We start from the raw sequence: 12,871 nt of genomic DNA, 5'->3' as shown, positions 1-12,871 counted from the left end.
TCACCTGTGTGAATCTGGGGCATTGCCACCCAAATCCTTGGAGGGTGGGGTTTTGAGTTTGGTTAAGAGAATGGGGATTAGAATTATAAATATGTAGGTGATTCAATTATGATTTTTATTGGATTGCAATCAATCAGGATCCTGGTTGGAACCTGGGAAGGTTTTTCATAATGCAAATGAGAGTCTATTTGATTTTAGTTTGATTTTTGCCTTTGAACGATGGTATATTGCAAAATCCTTTTTGCACATGTATTTTGTAATGTGAATGCTTAGGGCATTTACTATAGCTTCATGTAGATTTGAAGGAGGGGAAGTTTTATCTTCTGTAGAATGACTCGCTAAAGTTTGCAGGTTCTTATTTCCAGCTCTTAGTGGTGCCATTTCAGAAGCTGCTATCTCTTTGCAGTTATACAGTTTTGGTCCCTCGATCTCGCCTTATATATCTGTGTTAGTATTTTTAGCTCGTCATGTTGTATTTGAGACAATATACCAAGCCTCGGATACTCCCGTGAGTACAGATCCCTAACATATTACCGTCTTTGACACAATTCAGCTCCCTAGTGGAGGGTGTCGTCCCTTTATACTTTCCCTGAGTTTCTCTTTCAAGGAGGTCACCCATAACCATTTCAGTTGGTCTCCTTTCATCACATCATGCGACAATCAGTGTTGTCGTGATCTCATTCCTTCCGCCTATATGGCTTTTGGGTAAGAGACCACACCCTAAGTGGGATTTCATTGGGACCGAGTGTATCCAAGTCAGGAACTCCTTCTACTTCATTGGTCATATTTCTACACCATACGTCGGAGAACTTATTCGCTGAGTAGTTCTTTCTCGGTGGCCTCCATCGGATAGGATTTTATTTCGCCCCAATATAAGTGACTTCTCCAGGATTTCTCAAATATGACGCGTGTTAGGGATTATGGTCGCCTCTTACGTGATCGTGCTAAAACGTCGTCGCACAACCACGCGAACTAAGTTGACACGCCAAAATTGGGTTCCTAGCCTCCCTATGTAGAGGTTTTAATATGTAACTTGCTTCCCCCTATTGAGGTCTTAAGTAATAGTCGCATAGACTTTGTTTCGTTTGTGGCTTGTTCGCGTATAAAAAGAACTTTGCTTCATATTAAAGTTTCTTTGGTTGATACAAAGCTTGATTTCTTCATTACATTGTTTCATTGTTTCTTCGCATATTCCTTTCGCCTGTTGGATCGGACGTGACCTCCCTGTTGAATTTGGCCAAGGCTATTTCGCAATGGGGATCTATGACTGTGATCCCTGAAAATCCTTCATTCCTTTCTCGCTTTTCTTCCAGTGATAATATACTACTAGGCCTGGTACTCTCCTGCCGTCTATCATTGAGTTTGAGAACTTTCCTCCGCGTTGCCGAGAAACCCTTCCATTTTCTTTTATGGGTGAAATGATTGGGTTGTATAGATGATGCCCTGGTTCCTTCTCATTGGTATCTGGGTGTCGCTTCCGCACTGAACTCTTTTTCCCCTTTATTCGTTTTGATATAACATCCTTCGGTTTATCCCATCTCTTTTTCGCCCGTGCTGGTGCACCTCATCCCATAGTTGTCTATCTACCTGCTTCGCCCTTTGTTCTCTTTCAACATCTCTTTCTCTGCAAGATTTTTTCTAGCTTTCTCCATATTCTATTCCCAGTTCCTATTCTCGCGCCTTTCTTTTTAAGTCATGATTTTCTATCATCAGTCGTCCATACTCTTTCGCGAGGTCTACTCGCTCTTCAGTCAACATTTTTTCCGTCCTTCTCCATTGGGCGAGTTTCTCCTCGTAATCTTGTTTTGTAACAGTTGCTTCTTCGTCTTGATTCTTGTAGTTATGATGTTTTCTTTCTCCTCCATCGTTTGTAACAACAACTAACATTGATATTTCCAGGTTGTACAGGTCGACCCATTCCGTCCAATATTGTGTGTTTTCCGTTGTAGCCGCCATTTTTTTTCCCTTTCTTTTGTCAGTGCCTCTTCTTTCTGCCGTTGTTGAGTAACCATTTTGTAGTACGATTCTCACCATCTTATATTCAGGAGGAGATCCAGTTGATGTTACTAATCAAAGAAGATTTTTGATAAAATTTCTTCCTGAGAACCTATGGGGTTTTGAAAGTATAGAGTTTCTGCGAAATCTCTTTCGAATAGGATGAAGAAATGGTGCAGTGTTTATTGGATTTTCATGGTGGACAGGAAAATGAAGGTGATGAGAATGACAAACGAACTTCAAGAGATATTGATTTCTATCTGGTAACTAGCAGGTGAGGATGAATCCCCTCTCCTTCTAGCGCCAAAATATAGTTGTGGAAAATACCACAACTACACCCGTTGTAATGATAATAAAACAAAGCTTAAGTCATATGGATCAATCCAAATATTAATGATATTATTCACCACTTTGACGCTTATATGATCCTCTCGAACACTTTGTATTGAATGTGTGATGTTCTTATAATGATTACAAGGTTAGTTTGTATACAACAATGGAGAGATATGGGATGAAAGTTAAGTTCTAATAGCTCATTTCTTTTCTCTCCAGAATGATTCCTTAGCTCTTTTATCAACTGAACTCTCTTTATCTATCATTTTTGAACCCTTATATAGGCAAATATATTAGTAGAAAAAAATTAGGTATCATATGCATGATCTTAGTTTGACGGATCTTATTTCAGTTTGTCTTATTCGTCAAGCTTTTGAGAGCTGTCTCTATCTGCCGCACTTCTATTTAGTCCTTCGTGCTTTTTTTATTGAGATGGTCATCGCCTTGTTTTTATCGTGTAATTTCTCTTCGTGTTCTTCCTCCACTACGCGTAATTACTCTTCACCTTATATCTTGATAATTGTTGTCTCTTCGTGCTTAAGGTTGTTTTGATTAGAGCGAAGTTGTAAATCTGTCTCGTGCGATATTTCTCCCCCACATCAAGCAAGTAGTATCTGGGCCTCTAGATTTTCCGGAATTTTTTGGACCTTTTTTAACTATTATTATTTATTTATTTTTGGTGCCGTCAAAGTAGAGACCCGAGGGCAAACTAAGCTCATGAATTGTAATTATCCAGGTGAATCAGACGATTCTAAATTTCTAATAACCATTGCATAGGTGTGCATGAGTCCATACATCTAACTATCTCGGTTTTCCCTGTCACAGAAAAATACAACTGTGAATCACAGATGTCGTTTCATCCTGAAATATTTCCTTTAGGTTCGCTCTAAAAGATTATAACCGTTGATTTTTAAGTTGATGGCCCACAATTGGAGATCCAACGACTGAGTTTGGAGCACAAAATAATTCCGCGCTGAAGCTCCATTTTGTGCCTTCGGCCTTCACAACTTCGCATCTATAAGCGTTAGTCCCACCTTCACAGAGACGTCGGCAGGGAATGTGAAGTGTTGAGAATCCCACCATAAGACTCCAAAATAAAGTAAGCCTAATCCAGGTTAATATGGTATCCCAATTGTGTGGCAGAATTTGATTCCTGACGCAAAGATTATGAAAACCTGAATACAACAAAAAGAATCTGTATCTCGGCTATCTTTTAATGGGTTTGGTTTCTTCTAAGTATATATGCGTGACCTTAATTGCTTGTGTAAAACAGTTATTAAATGACAGGACTAGTAGTGAACTAGAGAGTTAGATCAGCAACCAAAAAGAAAAAAAAAAGAAATTGAAACACTGTTTCTCGAAGATCAGTATCTATTTGAGTCAGATTAAGAAATGATTTTCTAATAATTCCTGTTCCTATTTTGAAAGTGTTCCACAGTACGTCTTTCCTTATTCTTCTGATGATTAGTTCTTGAATCATTCTAACTCTCCGCTCCTTATCAGGGAGAGATGAAGTACACAGAAATTGGGATAGTGAGAATAAAGATCGACGTATTAACTAGAAATTGGATTCTTGCGTATAAATGTCGGGAGTTTCAAAATCTGCACTAGTTTTATCCTTATATGTATCTGTATAGTAACAAAGAAGGAAACAATTCTAGATTTATATCATAAGTATGAGACTGTATTCAACCTAGAATATATAACTCAATTGCACCAGTAACATTAATCCCCATTGTATTTTTGTGCATATTTATCTAGCTCTATCCCATCCATCAGTAATTAGAGAAGGTGTCAAATGATTACAACTATCTTAATTCCCAGAATCCCAATATGTTCAATGATTCCTTCTTGTGCAACCCAAAACTTATCTCAGAAGGAAAATAGGAATTCTTGACAATACAAACATATCTCGGTATCTATAATTCCAATAAAAGGTATGCATCATGAAGTTTGTTACTCTCTTATTGGAATTATAGACGCTGAGATATGTTTGTATTGTCGACCGCTAGTACTTGACGAGCTCTAACATACCACTCATAGTTACTATTGTGTACTGTCATTGGCTTTTCTACATGTTGTCCTCTCGATTTCTCATTTATAATCCTATTTGATGTTGTTATGTATCCAACAAACCCCATGATCTCGTCTGGTTCGTGAGCCAATATTTTTGCATAAACGAATTGGAATTTGAAAGTCAAGTATAATAGGTAAACTGTAATCAGTTAACATAAAGTGAGCAATTTGGACAACTACGCGCAAAATATTTATCCTATAAACCGACCTTGGTTGAGTTTTCACGTCCAGCGTCTGCTAACTCCTAAGGAAACAAACTGATGACATTTGAGCAAAGAAATTGGAGAAATTTGTGAGCATTCATCGAGTGTTCGCAAATGTACGTCAGATCTCTCCCTCGAGTAAATTAGTGAAAGTTGTGATTGACCGGACGGTCTTGCATTTTACAGTTCTCGGTTAATAATGCGACGAATGAATGACTTAACCCTGCTCTTTCAGTTAGGCTTTAATTAAGCACATTGGATAAAAAGAACAAGATCCTGATACTTAATTTGACAGCTTACGTTCAAAATGGTTCTATGGCGTAGTGGTTAGCACTCAGGACTTTGAATCCTGCCACCTGGGTCGATTCCCAGTAGGACCCTGCTGCTGACGTGAGTGCAACAGATTCAGTGGTCAGAATCAACAATTTCAAATGATCGATTGTTCTATACACTACAGTGTCGGTTCCCGTCTCCATGAAGTTTTCTCTGCTTGTAACAATTTTTATTGATTTTCCAAGAAAAGAACCAACTTTTTAAGGTCAGTCGAATAATTGTGAATGTTTACGTGGACTTCACAGAAGGGATTTGATTGATGTATTTTAGACACTATAGATGGAATCTTCCATTTTATAATTGGGACGACATATTTGAAGGTTCGTAGGTAGGGAGTCTCTTTTACGGTCACTTTTTTATCAAATGAAACCCAACAAAAATGTTTCAATTTAAAAAAAAAATTGGATTTTCTTCCGTCCAAAAGATTCTCCCGTTTCTATTGAAATGACTAAGTAACCCTTCGTCTCTCTGAATCAACAATTTCAAATGACGATTGTTCTATACACTACAGTGTCGGTTCCCGTCTCTCTGAAGTTTTCTCTGCTTGTAACAATTTTTATTAATTTTCCAAGAAAACAATTAACTTTTTAAGGTCAATCGAATAATTGTGAATGTTTACGTGGATTTCACCGAAGGGGTCTGATTGATGTATTTTAGACACTATAGATGGAATCTTCCATTTTATAATTGGGCCGACATATTTGAAGGCTCGTAGATAGGAAGTCTCTTTTACAGTCTCTTTTTTATCAAATGAAACCCAACAAAAATGTTTCAATTTAAAAAAAAGATTGGATTTTCTCTCGTCCAAAAATTCTCCCGTTTCTATTGAAATGACAAGTAACCCTTCGTCCTTTTCTTTTGGCCTGCACATTTTTCTTTATTCTTCTTTTTTTCTTCTTCATCCCTAGATCATCGTTACCACCGGCTATTATACTTTTTAATTCCTACCGGCACCGTCATCATGTCCACTGCCACAACCACAACCTTCGCCGCCGCAGCAAGCAACTCCGCCACCATCTCAAACGAAAGTATCTTGTTTCTTCACATACCACCATTGTCACCGTCACCACTCACCACCACCGGCAGCTCCAACACCACACATCACCTCATTTCTTCCCCTAGCACCACCATCACCTCCACCTCCACCAGCAGCTCCGCCACCACCTCTAACGACAGCACCCCCACCAGCAGCAGCATCGCCGACGCCGCCACTACCAGCACCAAAAAGATCTGAAAAGAACTCTTCGCGTTTTTTTTTAAACTCTAACCTGGGTATTGACGAGATTTGTGTCCAACTTATCAAAACAAGGTACAATTACATACTTCGTTTTCCTCCACCTTCTTCAATTTCATCTTCTAGCTGTCACCACCATCACCCTCCTCCACCAGCAACACCATTACAGAAATTCTAACATTCAAACTATGAATTCCAAATACTATACAAAAACATTAATTAACTCATTAACTAATCCTTCTTTCTCAAACCCTGATTTCCCTTTCCCCAATTCTTCCTCTTTCCCGATTTTTCCTTTTTGTACATTTGAATCTTCAGCTTCTAGAATTACAAACCAAAAAAATAAAAAAGTGAATACCCTTTAACTTGGCTGATTTTGTTTTACGAATTGGGGACTCCACTTCAAATTCAGCAAAAAATTGTCACTTCAACAAGATCAAATCAAATAGGAGAAACACCATATCCTTCAAAAAAAAATAAAAAATAAAAAATGTTGCAGATAAAAAATTGGATTTGATGCAAAAAATGAAATTGTAGTTTTTTTTTTTTCTCTTTTTTTTTTTGTATGTTATGAAGTCGTAGTTGTTGTCAGGATTTGCTTATGGAATCACTGACAACCGCGGAATAACGGATCTTGAGATATTATGATGAATAATAAGTAAACCAAGCACAAACAACTATCATAATACGAGAAAGATAAATCAACTCACAAGACACAAGATTTATATTGGTTCGACCAATACATACAACTTGTATATATTGTCTACGTCCACTTTGAGTCGCACCAACTCAAATCCACTATGAAGAAAAAAGATTACAACGTCGTGTGAACCCCAGTAAACCCTTGGTTACACCACAAAAATTACCCGAGACGATAGCCTTGTCTCTTGTTCCTCACCAATATGCTCTCGCAACGAAACCCTAGCTTTATCCCTAAAAGTTATACAAGAAAGAACTCTCTTTTCTCTCTAAAACAATTTTCTTCACAACACAATTATACAAGGCCAAATTATCTATTTATATAGGTTACAAACTTGGACACAAAGAATTATAACCGGTTTAGGAAACCCCTTTACTAAAATATCACGGCTAACTTTAGGAAATAATTAATTAGTCTTCAATTAACAAACAATCTCCCACTTTGAAGACTCAATGATTGTCTTCAATTCTTCTTTTCTTCAACTTTGGATTGACGGTGCTAAAACAACTTTCTTGTTAGTGCGGCTCCCTTCCCAGATCCTCATTCTGAGAGACCAACTAAAGCCTTGCAGAGCTTTAGCTTGTCTAATGTAACTCCCTTGGTAAACATCACTACAAGAAAACATGGCTTTAGTGACGATAGTTGCGGCGAAGAATATTTCATTGTTGAAGCTTAGTTATTGTGACCAAAATAATTTTTGTCACTGTTGTTAGGTTTTCATCAACGGGACTCGAGTTTCGTCACTCATAAGTTTTTAGTGACCTCATTTAGAGACGAAATAATGTGTAGTCACTAATAAGTTTTTGTGATTATGTATGTTTGTCACCATTTAATTCTATTGTGATGATGCTAAAAAATTGACATAAAATCTTTTTGGTGATAATCTATAAATTTCGTTGCAAAAAAAGATTTATATTGACAAAATTAATTCGTCACTAACTAATTTTATAGTAACGAAACTAAAAGTTTGACGCTATATTTATTTTTAGTGACCATCAGCTTTTTTTATTGCTAATATTTATATGGTAACCACGTCTAATCGTCACAAGAAAAAACATCTGCGACGAAGTAAATTTTGTCTCGTTAGTCATATTTAGTGACATTAAAATTTCACCGCGGTTCATGATTTCAGTGATTACTAAAATGTCGTCACAAAGAATCCATTATGGTGACAAAGGAAGAAATAGTTGTTAAGGAATAATTTTTTGGTAACAGTAAATTTTATCGCATAAAACATAATGTCTAACTATTACTAATAAATTAGCAAAAGTCAATTTATTTATTGACGAAGTAAATTTTCATAAAAGGAAAAGTAGAAGTCATCATCTTTTTATATTATATAAGGAAAAAAAATGAAAAGAAACCAATATAGATAAAAAAAAAATCCTTCTAAAATATAGAATCCAGAACGAAGTCTGGTTGAGAACTCTGATGGATATGCACCCATGGTATATTTACAAAATAAATCCATTTTTAATAGAAGTGGAATTGTTCCACAAGCGCACATTCTATGGTAACCTTTCACTATAGATTTTCTTTCAGAGATGGCGCTAGAACATTCCTCTATAGAGGAGGACCGAGAAGACAAAAAGAACCTGAATATTTCTAAAAGTAAATTCCCAGCTGGCTGAAAATTAAGATGAAAAAAGAAAAACAGGCCTGTTCTTTTTGGAAGAAAGGGAGGTAAGAGAAGTCTTACTTCCGTATTTTTTTTTCGCATCAACCCATCTCTTCGTATTCCTCTAGCCGACATTTCTCCAGAATTCCCGCATGACTGTCTGCACTTGTTGACCTCTTATCTTTTGACTGACACGTCTCCCTGTCTAACCGATCATCTCTTTCTCAACAATTTTTTTATTTAATAAGGATTTTCTTTTCTTTACTTTTCTCTGTAAATTTTCTCTGTCTTCTCGGAATCTTCATCCTCTCGGGATCGTCTTTTGTGTTGATCTTATCTTGATTCATGGATCCACCTAACATGTTAGTTTGTTCTTCTTTTATTTTGCTTCGAATTCTCATTTTTCTGCTTGATTTTGATCTTCACTCTTTTCTGCAACCATTATTCTTCTGCTGTTGTTCTTCTTCTGCTGTACTATTCTTCATATTCACATACTGTTTCTGTTTCTGTAAGGATTCTTCATCTGTCAAATTTGTTATCAAGGTGTCAAACCCTAATTCTTCTTGGAGTTTAGGAGGTGATGATTCTCACAAAAGGAAGCCTTCGCGCAACAAGGTAGTAAGAAATATCTTTATCAAAAATTTTTGATTTTGAGAAAGAAAAAACAATATGGTTGCCTCTGTTTCTTATCTGTCTTGCTTGTGCGAAGGATTCTGAAGGCGAAACTAACCTCGAAAAGAAAAGGGATAAAAAGCTTCGTCCCGCTTTCAAGATCGACACAACTGTTGATTTACCCGTAGTTTCTTATAAGCTTCGTCCTGCTTCACTGCCTCATGCTTCTCCCACGTATGTTGTAGAAGTTGTCGCTTCTTCACCTTCTGTTGAGTTATAGAAGATCTCTTTTAATGAAGACGTCACCATTCCCTTGAAAGGTATTAACGCCCCAGTTTCTGAGAATGTCTCCGCGTTTGTGAATGATCCTACCGTCTTAACTCTTGAGAATGTTACCGCGTCTTCAAAACATATCATTACTACCTCTCCAGTGGGCATTACTATGTACACCTCTCCTTCCACCATGGTCACGTCCTCTTCCCTTGACACTAACTCTGTCAATGAAGGCGTTCTTGACGGGACTGGTTCTGGGGATAAGTTGTTGTTGGAAATTATTAATGCCGCTCGCTTATCCACTGAAGATCCTTCTCGATCTCGAGTTTGTGACGCCCTTGCCAAATTATTGTGTGAGTCTTCTCCAGATAAGGCGACTAGGAGGGAGATTTTTGAATTATTTTTGGAAATTTCTGTATCCCATACTTTTAAATGCGCGGTAAAATAATATGTCCGCTGAGCTTCCGTGTCTACCAAAGTTCTATCTACCTCCCATTGCTCTGAATACTTTGCGTTTGCTTTCTTTTCTTTTCGCCTCGCAGTTAAAGTAACAAGTAAGGGATCTGTTCGCTTTAGGCTTTCTTCTGGTATATCCTCTGCCGCAAATGTTATTTGCTCCTTTTGTCATTCCTGGAAGGGCAGTATTTTTCCTACAGTCAAGATTTTCCTTCCTTCATAGTCGCGCTTATGAATTTGTCCTGTAATTCCTGCATGGAAGTTGCAGTATTCATAGCCGATTTCGTTATTGAATTACACTATATACACCTACTTCCTTTTTTCGTTCCAATATTCTTTATTGCTTTTTCCAGTTCAGTCTGTTGCACTTTTCTTTGTGTGTTTTTGTTGAGTTCCTTTTCCATTTGTTGATGTTATTTTTACGCCTGTAGATCTCTTCTTCCTCCCCTTCTTGTTCCTATGATTTTACTGTAATAATTTGGAAATCTAGAAATTATAAAAAGATTTCGAAATTAGATCCGAAAAACTATGCTGAAGGTTTCGATGGTCGAAAATCGCAGCAAATCTCTCTTTAGATCTATTAAAACAATTGGAAAATCAAAAAAAACTCTTTAAATTGAATCTGTTCATTCGAATACCATGATTTTCATGACTATTTTATAAATATGATAACCAATAGATTAAATTTTCTTTGAAGATTTTCACAAGCATGGATTATCATCCAAGCTATTTTCTAGCGCCAAAATGTATTTGCTGGAAATCATACAACCTACACCCAAGATAATCTATAAACCAATCTAAGACATTATGAAAGAAGTTCTAAATCATTTTATTGAAAGTTATCACAAGAACAAATGAGATGAATGAAAACCCTAACTTGGAGAACAAAATAATTTTCTCTCTCCAAAATACTTATCTAAGCACTCAAAAAATATCCCCCTCTCTTACAATGGCCTCTTGTCCCTTTTATATGGAGGTTACACAGTGGATGACAACTAATAAAACCCTTATTTTCGGATTTATGAGGACGTAACTATCGCCCTACTTTTATATTTACCGTCCTGATAACTTAACTACCGCGCTGGTCTTCACGTTTTTAGTGTGACTTGGTGACATCATCCCATTCGTCAGCATAAATATAAAGAACGCATCATAATCGCCTGTTATCAAAATGATTTCTTCGCCTTACTAATAGGTGTTGGGTATTTTGCACCCACAAAATTAGTTTAGGAGAACCCGTGGTTATACTTCATGTTTGATTAGAAGAAAGAGATTATAACCGAATTTGTCGTGCAATGAGTATTGATTTGTTTAACATTTATTTGTAAACGCAATTAGAATGTCTCAAGATTTAATTAGTGGACCTACTTTACTATCTGTTGACATGTACATGTTAAGAGAGCTATAATCATTTGGCACCATCTAATTATTTCAACTAATATTTTTATCAGTGCAATCCATCTATTCTATTTCTCATTTTTCCAATAAATCCAAGAACTATAATAGATACTTAATGCAATTAATATTTTTGACTAATTGACTAGCTATTTAACCAATCTCACATCTATGATGTAGTAATTAATTTAATTATAGATTACCTCACGTTTTAAAAACTAGTGAGGTCCAAAATTTCTAATTCTTGGATAACCAAACAAAAAATACAGTGCTGAACTGAAAAACTACTGTGGGTGGAATCAATAATTCAGCAAAAGAAGGAAACCCTCAGATTGATAGAAACCAAAAAGAGTATATGATGTCAGGTAAAAGAGATGGATCGTTAATTAGAAGTAATGTTCATTCGATACGTGGATCTAAAATTCCTATCGCCATTGGTATTGGAATTCTACTTGGTTGTGTTTTTGCTCTCTGTTGCCCACATGGATTCTTTGCTTCTAATTACCCCTCCCCAATTCAGGATCGTCAAATTACTAAAACCAATCTTCAGGTTGGTTCTGCCGCATGTGAATCAGATGAAATGGCCAATATGTTGAAGATGGAATTGGTTTCTGTGACGGATAAAAATGCTGAATTGAAAAAGCAGGTCAGGAAATTGACTGAGAAGCTGCGATTATCTGAACGAAGGAAGGATCAAGCTCAAAAGAAGGTTTTTGTTTTGGTTAATCCACATAAAGTTGGTCCTTTCGGCACTGTAAAGTCTTTGAGGACTAATCCCACTGTTGTTGCTGATAACAAAGTTGCTCAAGAAAGTCGCTCTCAGAAATGAGCTGATTGTTGCAGTGGCGAACTCTAAGGTGAAGGAAATGTTAGAGGTTTGGTTTATTAACATCAAAAGAGTGGGTATACTTAATTACTTAGTCGTTGCACTGGACGACAGTATTGCAAGTTTCTGCAAACTAAATGATGTTCCTGTTTACAAAAGAAATTCTGATGAAAGTTTTGATGAAATTGCGAGAACAGGAAGTAAACATGCTGTTTCAGGGTTGAAGTTTCATGTATTAAGGGAGTTCTTGCAACTTGGTTACAGTGTTCTTCTATCAGACGTTGACATAGTTTACTTGCAAGACCCATTTGATCACATCTATCGGGATTCAGATGTGGAGTCCATGACTGACGGTCATGATAACATGACCGCTTATGGATATAATGATGTCTTCGATGAACCTTCAATGGGTTGGGGTCGTTATGCACACACAATGAGGGTATGGGTCTTTAACACTGGCTTCCTTTACGTAAGGCCAACAATTCCTGCAATTGAACTTTTGGATAGAGTGGCCGATAGGCTTGCTAAGGAAAACGCATGGGACCAAGCCGTATTCAACGAAGAGCTCTTCTACCCTTCATGTCCTGGGTACGAGGGTCTTCATGCATCTAAGAGAGTAATGGATTATTATAACTTTATGAACAGCAAAATACTTTTCAAAACGGTGAGAAAAGATGAGAAACTAAGAAAGTTGAAGCCCGTGATTGTTCATGTGAATTATCATCCAGATAAGCTTCCAAGAATGAAAGAAGTTGTCGATTTCTATGTTAATGGCAATCAAGATGCTCTGAGAGCGTTCCCAGATGGTTCCGAATGA

General features: G+C 36.9%; 1 non-coding gene and 1 pseudogene across 1 annotated transcript; both read left to right on the top strand.

Annotated features, from left to right (window-relative positions):
* Window positions 1-4,916: 4,916 nt before the first annotated feature.
* On the top strand, window positions 4,917-4,987 carry TRNAQ-UUG. The gene has a single exon. It is a non-coding gene; the product is annotated as a tRNA-Gln (tRNA).
* Window positions 4,988-11,583: 6,596 nt separating this feature from the next.
* On the top strand, window positions 11,584-12,871 carry LOC113353222 (annotated as a pseudogene).

Source organism: Papaver somniferum, chromosome 2 (assembly GCF_003573695.1).
Source record: "Papaver somniferum cultivar HN1 chromosome 2, ASM357369v1, whole genome shotgun sequence".
NCBI classification, from domain to species: domain Eukaryota; kingdom Viridiplantae; phylum Streptophyta; class Magnoliopsida; order Ranunculales; family Papaveraceae; genus Papaver; species Papaver somniferum.
Note: the sequence above shows the minus strand (reverse complement) of the source record. Positions and strands in the feature narration are given on the sequence as shown.